The following is a 14,268-nucleotide window of genomic DNA, read 5'->3' as shown; positions in this document are numbered from 1 at the left end:
TGGCCGTAATAACGGCCTTGATACGCCTGGGCATTGAGTCGAACAGAGCTTGGATGGCGTGTAGAGACGTTTTCAGTTGGTGAGAGACCTGGAGAATGTGCTGGCCACGGCAGCAGTCGAACATTTTCTGTATCCAGAAAGGTCCGTACAGGACCTGCAACATGCGGTCGTGCATTATCCGGCTGAAATGTTGGGTTTCGCAGGGATCGAATGAAGGGTAGAGCCACGGGTCTTAACACATCTGAAATGTAACGTCCACTGTTCAAAGTGCCGTCAATTCGAACAAGAGGTGACGGAGACCTGTAACCAATGGCACCCCATACCATCACGCCGGGTGATACGCCAGTATAGCGAAGACGAATACACGCTTCCAATGTGCGTTCACCGCGATGTCACCAAACACGGATACGACCGTCATGATGCTGTAAACGGAACCTGGATTCATCCGAAAAAATGACGTTTTGCCATTGGTGCACCCCGGCCCGTCGTTGAGTACACCATCGCAGGCATCGCTGTAATGCAGCGTCAAGGGTAATCGCTTCCACATTCTCCGAGGTGATAGTCGATGCTGCTGCTGCTGCTGCAAACGTCGTCGAACAGTTCGTGCAGATGGTTGTTGTCCTGCAAACGTCCCCATCTGTTGACTCAGGGGTCGAGACGTGGCTGCACGATCCGTTACAGCCATGCGGATAAGAGGCCTGTCATCTCGACTGCTAGTGATACGAGGCCGTTTGGATCCAGCACGGCGTTCCGTATTACCCTCCTGAACCCACCGATTCTATATTCTGCTAATAGTCATTCGGTCTCGACCAACGCGAGCAGCAATGTCGCGATACGATAAACTGCAATCGCGATAGGCTACAGTCCGACCTTTATCAAGGTCGGAAACGTAATGGTACGCGTTTCTCCTCCTTACACGAGGCATCACAACAACGTTTTACCAGGCAACGCCGGTCAACTGCTGTTTGTATATGAGAAATCGGTTGGAAACTTTCCGCATGTCAGCACGTTGTAGGTGTCGCCATCGGCGCGAACCTTGTGTGAACGCTCTGAAAAGCTAATCATTTGCATATCACAGCATCTTGCTCCTGTCGGTTAAATTTCGCGTCTGTAGCACGTCATCTTCATGGTGTTGCAATTTTAATGGCCAGTAGTGTAGATGATAATCGGACGGAGTCATATCTTGAGAGTAAGCCGCATGCCCCAGCATTTTCCAACTGATCGCCTCGATCGTTTCGTTGAGCCGTTTTGCTGTGTGTGATGGGGCGTTATCGTGGAGCGACACGACTTTATGTTGCCTTTTTCCATATTGTGGTCGTTTTTCACGAAATACTCGATTTAAATCGATCACCTTCCTTTTTAGCGATCAGTGTTAACGGTTTCACCAGGTTTTAGCAGCCCATAATAGATGATACCCTTCTGATTCCACTAAACACAGAGCTTTGTGTTCTTTCCAACGATTCGGTCTTGCAGTCGATGTAGATGGTTCGCTTGGATTCACCCGTGATCTACGACGCTTAGGATTCTCAAAATTTTTCATCACCTATCACTATTCGATGGAGAAACAACTTCCTTTTGTATTTGGCGAGCAGCATTTAACGAGTGGTCTTTCGATTTTCTTGCTGTCTTTCGTTCAGTTCATGCGCAACCCGTTTTCCCACTTCCCGCACCTTTCCCACAGCTTTCAACCGAAGAGAAACGGCTCTCTGCGTCACATTCAATTGTTCCCCTAGTTCCTGTTGAGTTTGAGTATCATCTCCATCCAATAACACCTGGAATTCGTTGTCTCCGAAGTTTTTCGGTGGTTTCCCGCGCTCATCGTTTCTTACGTCAAAGTCATCACTTTTGAATTTTTTTAACCAAAGGAAGTATTGTGTTTATCCAAGAGCATGTTCGCCGAAAGCTTCGACAAGCATTTTCTTCAAATGATAACAGAAAACCAATGCTGTTCGCGAATCATGGTAAGTAGGCACAAAATTCGACTTCTTTACGGGTTTTAAACAGATACCAATACAAGGAACTTGGGTTACTGTGTTGACATTCGTTGTCAGCCGTTGCAGGAAGCAGATGGCGTTACAGATGCGCTCTTACAGGCCCTACAATGATGTCTAGCACAATCTATAGGGAAATTCCGGTTTCATGCTTGTACACCTGGTAGGAAGACTTACAAAATTTGCAATCTGTGTAATGAGTGGCAGCTCTCTTAAAAGTCTGGTAAAAGTAAGATACGCCTATAACAAAGAGAAAGAACTGTCTAGTATTGGATTACAAAATTTGTGGCAGACGTTCTGAGAACGTCAAATTGCGCAGTATGGTTCTGTGATGAAGTTAGGAACTTTCAGGCATGATGGAGAAGGGTGAATCTATCAGTTGATGACCAAGGACTTTGGTCCCGAAATTGGAGGAGTGGAAAGTGATAAGCGAAAGTCGCTCTGATGCCTCTGACAGTGGTCATCTTCTACTGCAAGTTCTTTGTTTTCCAAATTTTGGAAGGAGGTACTATTGATCAAAATAAGAAAAATATGTCTAGAAAACATGGGCTCTACTGTGCGTACATTAAGAGCTATGAGCACTTATTCACTGTAAGAGATGGTGTTCCGCCGTACCAAAGCTGAACAACAACTCAGAGATCTTTAGATATGCAATTAAGAGCCCATGTGTGCTGGATATTCTTCTGTTGTTTTCGTCCATACTATCTTCCTTCGAAAATATCATAGTGGAGCTCCTCTACTGCTAACTCTTCGTTTTCTGTATTTAAGGAGAAGATAATATGAACCAAAATAACAAAAAAAGTCTAGTAAGCATGGGCTCAAAAGTGCATACTTTAAGAGCTATGAGCGCCTGTTCAGTAGGGAGAAAGTGTTTCAGAATAGCATGAATAAGTGCCCATAGTTCTTAAGATACGCACTTTAGAGCCCATGTTTAATGGACATTTTTTTATTGGTTTCGTCCGCACTAGCTCTACTCAAAATGTGGAAAGCAAGGAGCGTGTAGAGAAGTAGTCCATTTCCAGAGGTTTTAGATCAATTTTTGCTTATAACTTTCAACTCGGTCGTTTCCGGAACAAGATCCCTTAACTCAAATTGACACGTTTACTCTTCTCCATCACCCACGAAAATTTGTAACATCAACACGGAATCATCGTGTACATGTATTTAGGATTCTACTAAGAAGCAATATACTGTCGAACAACCACGTAAAATCAGTATTAGGGAAGGATAATGGAAAACCCAAATTTGTTGAAAGGGTTGTAGGAACGTACTTGTGAAAGAAATCACTTGCAATACGCAAGAGCGACTAATTCTAGGGTACTGTTCCAGCGTTTGGTATCCTCATCGTGTTGACATGACTCAGATATCACACGAATTCAGAGACAAACTGGGTCGTAACATGTCGGTGCAGCCAGTACGAAAGTGTAACATAAATATTCGGGTAAATTGAACGAGAATGCAACGAAGGACGACGTAGTTCTCACAAAACGCTGTTGAGTAAAATTAGAGAACCTGTGTTCGTAAATGACTGCGACTATTATGGTGACACCACTCGATATCTCGCCGAGCGATCGTGAGTTTAATAGAGAATAGGGCGCATGCAAAGGCATATAGGTGATCTTTTTCTCTCGCAAATGAGGTGGAATGGGAAAAATCGACAATATTAGTACGATGTACCCTCCACCATGCGCTTTGTAGTGGCTTGAGGAATATGTATGTAGGTATAGACTTACACACTTTTGGTCATTTGTGTAGAGAATGACAGCCCAGTCTTCTCAGTGAAGTGAAGTGAGGGGATTCGAACCGGATACATCCGAGTGGAGCGCTACCGCTCAGGCGTGCTTTAGCGGTCTCGGATACTGAAGCGTGTAATCGTTGTGAAATTTCAGTGCTGATTGACTCAGCGCGCATTTTGGACACTGATCTTCTTTAGCGTCGTAGCTACAACGGTGAGAGGCGAATGTATTTAAAATACGTAAAATATTGACACTGCATGTGTAAATTTTCCTATTCACGAACCAAATGATGCTGTTGTGTATGGTGACAACGCTAGAAAATTGCAGCGAATAGCAGGAGGGCCCGCGAAGGACCGAAAATTGGTACAGGAATTAGCAGTTGGCCTTCAAAATAAACAAATGTAATATATTGGCCCAAATAGACGGAAAGAAACGTTATTTTATGATTAGAGGATTGCCATACAGTAACTGGTAACAGTAACAAACATTCGATATCTGGAAGTATGTGTACGGAAAGATTTAACGTGGAATCCATACAGACAAAGCTGTTATAGAAATGTATGTACGTATGTGTGTATGTTGCAAATCTCCTCCTAAACCACTCGATCGATTTCAACCAAATTTGGTAAACGTATCACTTACTGTCTGGTTATAATCACTATGAAATGGGTGGGGTGGAGGTGGGGCTGAAAAAAGAAATGTAGCCCACGACGCGTGGATATCCAGATTTGATTTATCCAGTATTTGAGAATAAGAGCACTTAGTGACTTGTAACAAATTTTACGCATAATTACAAACGTTTGCGAAGCTTTTTCATGCTGACAACGTCCCCCAAAAATGATGAAGGGAAAAAGTTTATCGCTAAATCACGTTTTCGCTGTGCTTGGAGTAAAACATCCGAATCCAGGGGGACGTTTCACTTTATTATTTCCTTACTACTAGCAATATACTTTGCAGACAGTACTCGCATACATCAATGAATGTACCTGCAAGACTGTTATGCTATAAAATCATTGTCCGACAAGAGACCTGACGTCATAAACAAGCTTGTAAGGTGCCTCTTACGTGAGGAAGACATTTTTACCAGTTTTAATAAATTATTGTCTCTCATTGATGTATTCACGATAGTTAGGAAGTGCTGTAGGTCGTAGCCGGCCATAAGTCGGAGAGCATTTCCCACGCTGGCTGGCTAGGTGACGAAGCGACCATTTCTCGCGCGTAGTGGGGTGGGGCTCGGCGCTGGACCGTAGCAGCAGGCGTCAGCCTGGGAAATATACATGACGGGAAGTACCGCCATCTTGGCGCCAAAGTTACCGATTTTGTTTATTTACATTTAATAATTAAAGTCATTTATGACAACATGAATACTAGGACGAGCCTTTGGATGTTTAAAACTATTTGTCATAATTTTGCCTCGGTAAAATTCACAACCGTTCATTAACAAATGCATATCTTAGTAAGTATGAAATTGATCGGAGATCCACGAACTATGACGAAACTAGTAAGAGATACGGACGCCGGCCGGTGTGGCCGTGCGGTTAAAGGCGCTTCAGTCTGGAACCGCGTGACCGCTACGGTCGCAGGTTCGAATCCTGCCTCGGGCATGGATGTGTGTGTTGTCCTTAGGTTAGTTAGGTTCAATTAGTTCTAAGTTCTAGGCGACTGATGACCTCAGAAGTTAAGTCGCATAGTTCTCAGAGCCATTTGAACCATTTGAACCAGATACGGACTGCGCGCCAAAGTCGGCAGTCGACGTTAAGAGCTCTTCCTGTCTTGTTCGATGGTAGCCATGCTCTCGGTTACGAGTAGTTTGTGACGTGAGTGTTTCATTATTGATCTAATAGCAATAAAAGTGATATTACGGCACTCTGAACGTTAATTTCGAGTAAATAGATACCCCAAAGTTGATCGACAGCAATTTCAGATAATTAGCTTCCACCGACAGAGACATCCAATGCGCCAATGAAGAATCTGAACGGGATGACATTTACGAGAGCTGCACTGCGCACAGGTTAGGAGGAAATGCGACGACACGACCCACCAAGGCGGATCAAGGAAGGTCCGACTTACACTCGCAAATTCCAGGTGGAAATGCTGACCAGTTATACTGTACGTCACATGTACCACACTCTACGGACTCACGGCTAAGCTGAGTAATAACAGTATCAGTTTAGAAGCGAGGGGATCTTGCAACCTTATGTGTGCAACAGGTTATATTTATGATTAACGATGGAAAAGCAGTAGGACAGTTTAAAAGATCTCGTAATTTAAAGCAAGACTCAGTATAACAGAATTTTATTTGCTCAAATTATTGAACACAGTACATAAGTAGTTGGCAGAAAGCAAAGTTTTCTAAAAATCTGTATCGAATTCTCACAAAATGACGCTAACACTATTGGGAAGTACCAAACTATATGGAAGATTGCAGGGAGAAAACAAAATGCGTTATCCTTATCTCTGGCTACCTCACAAGTTCAACGTTAATGAGACGAAATCACAAATTATAATCAAATGGACGACGCAAGTTTCGTGCCAAAACAAGTAAGTAGCGAGCTGTTCTGAGTACGGATCGCACTACCACAGAGAGCGAAACTTCTAAGGGGCGATCGAAAAGTTTCCGTTTGAGGCCGTTGCTGCAGCGTATGTGCAACCTAGGGCGACTTCGATACGGGTATATAAGCATCGACATGTCGGAAAGAGATCGTTGTGGCATTCGTGTCTTTCCGACGGGTATACGGTAAATGTGGAAACGTGTACTACGGCAACATTATTACCAAATAAATGGATCCAAACAGAACCAGCGTGCTGATATTGTTTTCTTGACTGCCGAAGAACAGTCACTGGTAGGCATCTGTCGGAGACTGAAGAATGTGTATTGGGCAGCATGTTTGCCGAAAATGTCCGTAAAAACTGCTGCTGTTTCATGATAACACACGTACACATACCGCAAATGTTACGCAGAAGGTATACCAAATCTAGTGGGAGACATTCGAGCACTACCGTATGGTTCTGATCTCTTCCCATGCGATTATCACGCATTTGGTCTCTTCAAAACGGCCTTGACGGGTCGACAGCTCGTGTTGGACAGGGATGTGCAGCGGGCAATTGCTGACATCGTCACATAGCGGGACAAAGTGTTTTACGAAATGGGTATCTTCAACCCAGTGCATCGGCGAGATGATTGTCTCAACGCTCATGGCGATTTTGCCTGGCTGGCATACCAATTCTGGACTGTACTGCCTTCAAACGGAAACTTTTTGAAACAGCCCTTACATGTACATTTCTCCATACTCAGCAAAGCGTGCGCCAATCAGCACTAGATGGCATCCAGAAGACCAACTGCACAGTGGCCAGAAGATAAATGCCACAAAACTCTTGGTTCCCCATCCTTAGCTCTCCTTTTTCAGAAACTCTACACGGAGTAAATACTATTGTGAGAGTGTCACTCATTTCACCAAAAATCAGGGAAATGCAGCAAAACTTCCCACCCTTGGCATACAAAACACACATTAACTAACATGAAGTTGGTACTGGGGTGGAGAAGTGTCAGCCTTTTCGCGCCAAGCAGGGTGGCAGCTGACTCAGTTTGACAGGATGACCAAAATTTTGGAGAGAATGCAACCATCTTTCTTACGCTGACTGGGTGCCGCTGCGGCGTCTCGACCTTTGATGTTCAGACAGAAAAGGCAGAAATGTGATATTCGATTGTTCTCTCAGGATGGCAGTGGCGGCACGGCATTCCCTGCCCTCAGCTCGGCCAGTTCCCGACTCCGCCCACAAAAGCACAAACCAGGCCGCAGCCTTACTTCCACGAAAACTGCCCATCTCTCTGGGGAGTCTAGTCTCCCCTAACGAGGTTCACGGACTGCCTTTTGCTGACGACAAGGCCTTGACACCACATCGGGAGTGGACATTCCCAGCACGAATAATGTAAGGCCTTCCTCCCGAACACACGTGTCAAGTACTCTCAATAAAATAATAATAATGAAACAGTGGCAGAAAATGAAATATTGTCATTTAGCGATATGCGACAGTAACGTCACAATATTCAGACAAAAATAAATACTTTGAAATAGATCATCCACATCTGCTTGGTAACACCACTATTTAGCTCCAGCAAGTAAATTCGCTGACTTATTCTCGAAAACTGTGTTCGCAAATTTTTTCTGTTTCTGTAACAACTTCAGCTGTAGAACAATATACCGGGTGATCAAAAAGTCAGTATAAAATTGAAAACTGAATGAATCACGGAATAATGTAGATAGAGAGGTACAAATTGACACACATGCTTGGAATGACATGGGGTTTTCTTAGGAAAAAAAAAGAAAAAAAAACTAAAGTTCTAAAAATGTCCGACAAATGGCGCTTCATCTGATCAGAATAGCAATAATTACCATAGCAAAGTAAGACAAAGCAAAGATGATGTTCTTTACAGGAAATGCTCAATATGTCCACCATCATTCCTCAACAATAGCTGTAGTCGAGGAATAATGTTGTGAACAGCACTGTAAAGCATGTCCGGAGTTATGGTGAGGCATTGGCGTCGGATGTTGTCTTTCAGCATCCCTAGAGATGTCGGTCGATCACGATGCACTTGAGACTTCAGGTAATCCCAAAGCCAATAATCGCACGGAATGAGGTCTGGGGACCTGTGAGGCCAAGCATGACGAAAGTGGCGGCTGAGCACACGATCATCACCAAACGACGCGCGCAAGAGATCTTACACGCGTGTAGCAATATGGGGTGGAGCGCCATCCTGCATAAACATCGTACGTTCCAGCAGGTGTTTATCAGCCAGGCTGGGGATGATGCGATTCTGTAACATATCGGCGTACCTCTCACCCGTCACGGTAGCAGTTACAAAACCAGAATCACGCATTTCCTCGAAGAAAAAAGGCCCGATAACGGTAGATGTGTTAAATCCAACCCATACCGTGACTTTCTCGTCGTGCAATGGAGTTTCCACGACAGTTCTAGGATTTTCGATAGCCCAAATTCTGCAGTTGTGGGCGCTGACAGACCCTCGGAGCGTGAAATGAGCTTCGTCGGTCCACAACACGTTGCTCAACCAATCATCATCTTCTGCCATCTTTTGAAACGCCCACACCGCAAATGCCATCCGCTTCACTAAATCGCCAGGTAACAGTTCATGATGCCGATGGATTTTATACGGATAGCATCGCAGGGTACGTCTAAGTGCCAACCAAACAGCAGTGTATGGAATGCCGGTGCGACATGCGACTCCACGAGCGCTGACTTCCCCGTGCATAGACGAACTAGCTACAGTCTCCATTTCTTCCTGAACTGTCTCAGCAGCATCACGCCTTGTGCTCGGACGGCCACTACGGGGTCTATCGTCTAAACAACCCGTGGCTTCGAACATAGAAATCATTCTCGCCACAGCTGCATTTGTCAACGAACCTTTACCCGTTGGAATTCCCTTCCTATGGCGATAGAATCGTAACGCTGAACTATCACATTCCCCATTCTGATAATACAGCTTCACTAAAAGCGCCTTTTCAGGTAACGTCAACATGCTGCGACTGCTGGTGCATCTGATTCTCTTTCTCATTACAGCTCCTTTTATACACTATTGTCATGCGCAGTCACTGTCGTTTTGCTGTCCAGCGCCATCTGTCGGACATTTTGTAAACGTTGTTTTTTCTTTGGTTCTAATAAAACCCCATGTCATTCCAAGCCTGTGTGTCAATTTTTATCTCTCTCTCTACATTATTCCGTGGTTTATTCAGTTTTCAAATTTATACTGACTTTTTGATCACCCGGTATTACTTCCTTTTACATAGGTTTCGTGTGACCGAACTCTGCGCAATTTTTCACCACTGCAATAAGGAAACATTTGCTGAAAAAATGAAATTAAAATATTTCGGAGAAATTATCCAAGAAAATGGCTTAGAAAAATTTCACTATGGAAAAAAGAGTACATAAAATGGAGAGAACTTATGGAATAACTAGGAATGTCTACAACAAAAGGTGTGTGCCTGAAAATTTGAAGATACTGCACTACAACAGGAACGTAAAACCAGAATGTCTTTATGCAAGTGAATGTTTAGTACTGAACTACAAACTTGAAGTCCTAGAAAGAAAAATCATTCGAAAAATACTTGGACCACCAAAAAATACAGAGGTATGGAAATTAAGAAGCAATGAAGAAGTTTATCGCAACATAGAAAACATAAATGAAACACTACGAAAGAGGCGACTGCTGTTTTTTGGACCCTTATACAGAATGAACACCAACAGATTACCAAACAGATTTTTAAATATCTTTGGGACAAGAAGTCAACAATAGGCTGGATTCAAGAAGTCTGGAAAGAAACATCATAAATGAAAAAGATGCAACAGAAAGAGAGAGTTTCAAGAGGAAAGTGTTAAAAATGGAAGGATTCCAAGGCAGGAGGGAGAAGAAGACAGGGTCAAAATGGTCTGCGGAGAGAAAAAGCATACATATTGAAAAGATGAAAGAATACTGGAGGAAAAAGAAAGAACAACAAAGAAGGAAGCATTGAAATTGGGGCGTGGCCCTTAGATGACCCAAACGAAGAAAGAAAGAAGACGAAGAAAGTAAAATAAACTGGACAGTGTTCCAGAAGCCAACTGCAAATGGTTGCCGCCACTACTCAGCTGATAGAGAAGTTGGTTTGAAAATCAATATAATATCAAGCATGATCTATATTATGTGTTGTATAAGGATCTCTCCCTATCTCTATCTTTTAGAAGACTGTTCCAGCCTTGGTGGCAACAAAAGCTGCGTTGTTATCGCCCAATACTTCAGCTAAATGCTTTTGCTTTGCTATGCGCCACATGACGCGACGTTACAAGAGGACTCGGCGTAAGCTTGAGTGAAAAACGTTTCTTACGGGGTGCTCTTCAGTTATAGCTTCCATCGAAGACGATCTGCAGCGCAGTCAGAAACACTAGGTCACAGAACTATAATTTTCATCAGACAGATCCAGTTGTGTAATTCTCTGAAGGCCGTCCAACTTATTTTGCACTTGAGTTGCAGTGATTTCATTTGTAGCTATTTGCTGCTTTCAAATCCACGCCGCTTCGTGTAGTGAAGCTTTATTTTTCTTGCTGTTTTTCTAACGTTGTATTTCATGCGGTGTATTGCTTCAAAAAATTAATGTTTGATTTAAAGTCGTCACTATTATCGGAACTTCGTGTCCGCAGGCAAAAGTTGAAGATAATGCCTTTGTTTTAATAGCTGACACTCCAACTTGCTTATCATACCGTGACACTCTCTCCCGTGTTTCGCGATAGTACAAAACGATTCGACCTCCTTTCTTCTCTGAACTTTTTCGATGTCCTCTGCCAATCCTATCTGGTAAGGAACCCGCAACGCACAGCAAAATTCTGATAGAGGACGGACAAGCGTAGCATGAGCGGTCTGTTTAGTGAATTTGTGGAATCTTCTAAGTGTATGCGAATGAAACGCATTCTTCGGTTCGCCTTACCCACAGCACAGTAATAGTTAATGTTCTACCCGTGTTTATTACGCTGTGATACGCTTTGCTCGTATTTGTAATGGATTTTCCTATGATTACAGTGCTCTTCTAAATATTCTCAAAGACAATGACTTTAGGAATGCTTGAAATTCATGGTATTTCTCATTAAGTGTAGGACAAACGAGCAAAGCATTTGAGAATACTGTTAACAAACTTTGCGACAGCAACAAGTTTACATGCCGCAGTGCTGGTGTTGCATACGGCGGCCTTGTGCGTCAAGACGTTTGACTTGTAAAGCATTACGCTATCTACTGTAGGTCTCATCTGGGAAACAAGTAGGTTGATGCATTCGACCTTATTTGTGAGGGCCGGACCCATGTTTCTAACATGAGCTCCTAAACCACATACAAAAGGCACAATGGACAGAAACTTCCAAACAGTTCAGTAATTGGTACCAAATACAGCTCCTTTCATGCTATGGAAATTAACACACACACACACAAACACACACACACACACACAACATTGACCAGGCTTAGAAAATATCTCACAGAGTGGCATACGTAGTGATTAAGATGCTGCACCCTATAGAATGCATGTTCGTATTTCCATCCGGCTGTCCTGATGTAGAATTCCGAGACGGATCTTTCGAACAAACGGTTGAAATCTTATCGCAGTGAACTATAACAGCTCTACGTCGCTCTACATCTTCCCCAGGACAGGAAAAATTTCGTCTGTGGTTGTAATACATCACTCTTCTTTCTTTTAAACTATACTTCCTGTCATCGGACTTCCGGGATTATTTCTATCCTGTGTCTTGATAACTGGTTAAGAACGCTCGTTGACTTTTGAATCGTCGGGAATGATACTGAAGTAAAACCAGTTTATCGAAATTAAACTGGACGACTTACTAAACGATCTAAAAAAAATTCTCCTGATCGTTTTCCAAATCCATCACAGAACAAATTATGACAGTCACAATTCTGAATTTGCCACTGAGAACTCTATTTATTGAGAGCAGCGGTGGTTTATTTCCTACAGAGCTCATAAACCTAAGTATTGACAGCATCATATATCGCTGTCACCGGACGTTCTGCATTATTGCTCTTGGCGGTCAAATTCATTATTCACGATACTTGCGCTATACCAGGCAGAAAAGTTGTCGAACATTCAAACATTCTTAGTGTGGTGTCACAGCCAGACACCACACTTGCTAGGTGGTAGCTTAAATCGGCCGCGGTCCATTTAGTACATGTCGGACCCGCGTGTGGCCACTGTGTGATCGCAGACCGAGCGCCACCACAAGGCAGGTCTCGAGATACGGACTGGCACTTGCCCCAGTTGTACGACGACTTTGCTAGCGACTACACTGACGAAGCCTTTCTCTCATTTGCCGAGAGACAGTTAGAATAGCCTTCAGCTAAGTCCATGGCTACGACCTAGCAAGGCGCCATTAGCCTTACATAGTTTGATAGTTATCGTATGAAATGTCTCATCAAGAACGTTGTAAACCAATGACGGATTAAAAGTTAAGTATTCCCAAAGCAACGTACTTTTGTTTATTGCAATTCATTGAGCGTCCTGTTTCAGACTTCAAGATATTCTGCGTGAGCTTATAGCGTGCCTATCGGCCCCCTCAAAATAACACTGTGTCGGCACTTCTATCGACACATCACTTAGTTTCGGCAAAAAGTGTCTGATTATATGCTCAGTTATTCAGAGACAGGTATCACTGAAACAAAGGCGTTTTTCGCTGCGACGGGATCTTCTCATGAAATTTCAATCAACAATTTTCTCCTCCGATTGCGAAAACATTCTGTTGACACCCACCAACATAGGGAGAAATGATCATCACGATAAAATAAGAGAAATTAGGGCTCGGACAGAAAAATTTAAGTGCTAGTTTTTCCCGCGCGCCGTTCGAATGTGGCTTGAAGGTGGCAGCTTGAAGGTGGTTCATTGAACCCTCTGCCAGGCATTTTATTGTGAACAGCAGAGTAATCAAGTAAATGTAGATCTATTTTTAAAACGAAGGTTACTCGCATTTTGTACACCGACGGAAAGGAAGTTATACGTCATGGAGCGCCAGTCCGGTATTTATCAAACTTTGAGGAAACGTTGATCTTGAGGAATTTTTTGCTTTGATTGAAAAACGTGCTGTGTCGGTTCGAGAAAACTGCTGGCTTGAGGCTAATATCGAAAATACGCCTTACCATCAAATTTGCGACTGGATACATCGATACGATTTTTAGGTTTGATGTAGTTCAAAGTCCAAGATGTATATTGGTTACACTACATTTACTCATAAGCATATACAATTTAAATTTTATTCAAGATGTATATTGGTTACAATACATTTACTCATAAGCATATACAATTTAAATTTTATTGTATTTTTGCGTGGTTACGTGTGTTTCATTTGTTTGAGTACTTTTCAAGTGCGTTGCTGGTCAGGAAGATGACGTGAACGTTGCTGACACTGGCCTGTAGTGACGTGTTTGGTGTAGAACTGTGTATGTCAAACGTCGCTTTCTATAACATGCAACTACTTTAGTCATATATGTGACATTGATTATGTAGCTGTCTTCTATTTCGCGTAGACCTGCATTACATTACCTTAAGTTCCACTACATACGACTCGTGGCATTGCCAATGTTTTTCTTGTACTAGTGTATGTATTGCCAACATACAGATAGATGTCATTCGTTAGCAGTGTACGTCTGATCCAAAAATTACTATTACTTACGTTTTAATTATGAGTATGGTGTGTGGCCTTCTCACTGGCCAATTAATAATGTGGCTTGACTTTGACACGATCTGAATGACTGGAAAATTTTATAATTGCTGCCATTGATTGGCTTTTGGTTTTAATGCCATCGAAAGACGGAAGTGTCTACTGGTTACAATGCATTTATTCATAACTACGTATTTCATTTGTCAATTAGTTCCTCATGATCACTTATGTTTAGCACACAAAAGTACTTTTCGAGCGGTGTGCTACTCAGTAAGCTGTTCTGGTTTCTTATATATATATATATATATATATATATATATATATATATATATATATATATA

This window comes from Schistocerca serialis, chromosome 1 (genome assembly GCF_023864345.2).
Source record: "Schistocerca serialis cubense isolate TAMUIC-IGC-003099 chromosome 1, iqSchSeri2.2, whole genome shotgun sequence".
In the NCBI taxonomy this organism is placed as follows: domain Eukaryota; kingdom Metazoa; phylum Arthropoda; class Insecta; order Orthoptera; family Acrididae; genus Schistocerca; species Schistocerca serialis.
The sequence above is the reverse complement of the archived record's forward strand: the minus strand, read 5'-3'. Positions refer to the sequence as shown.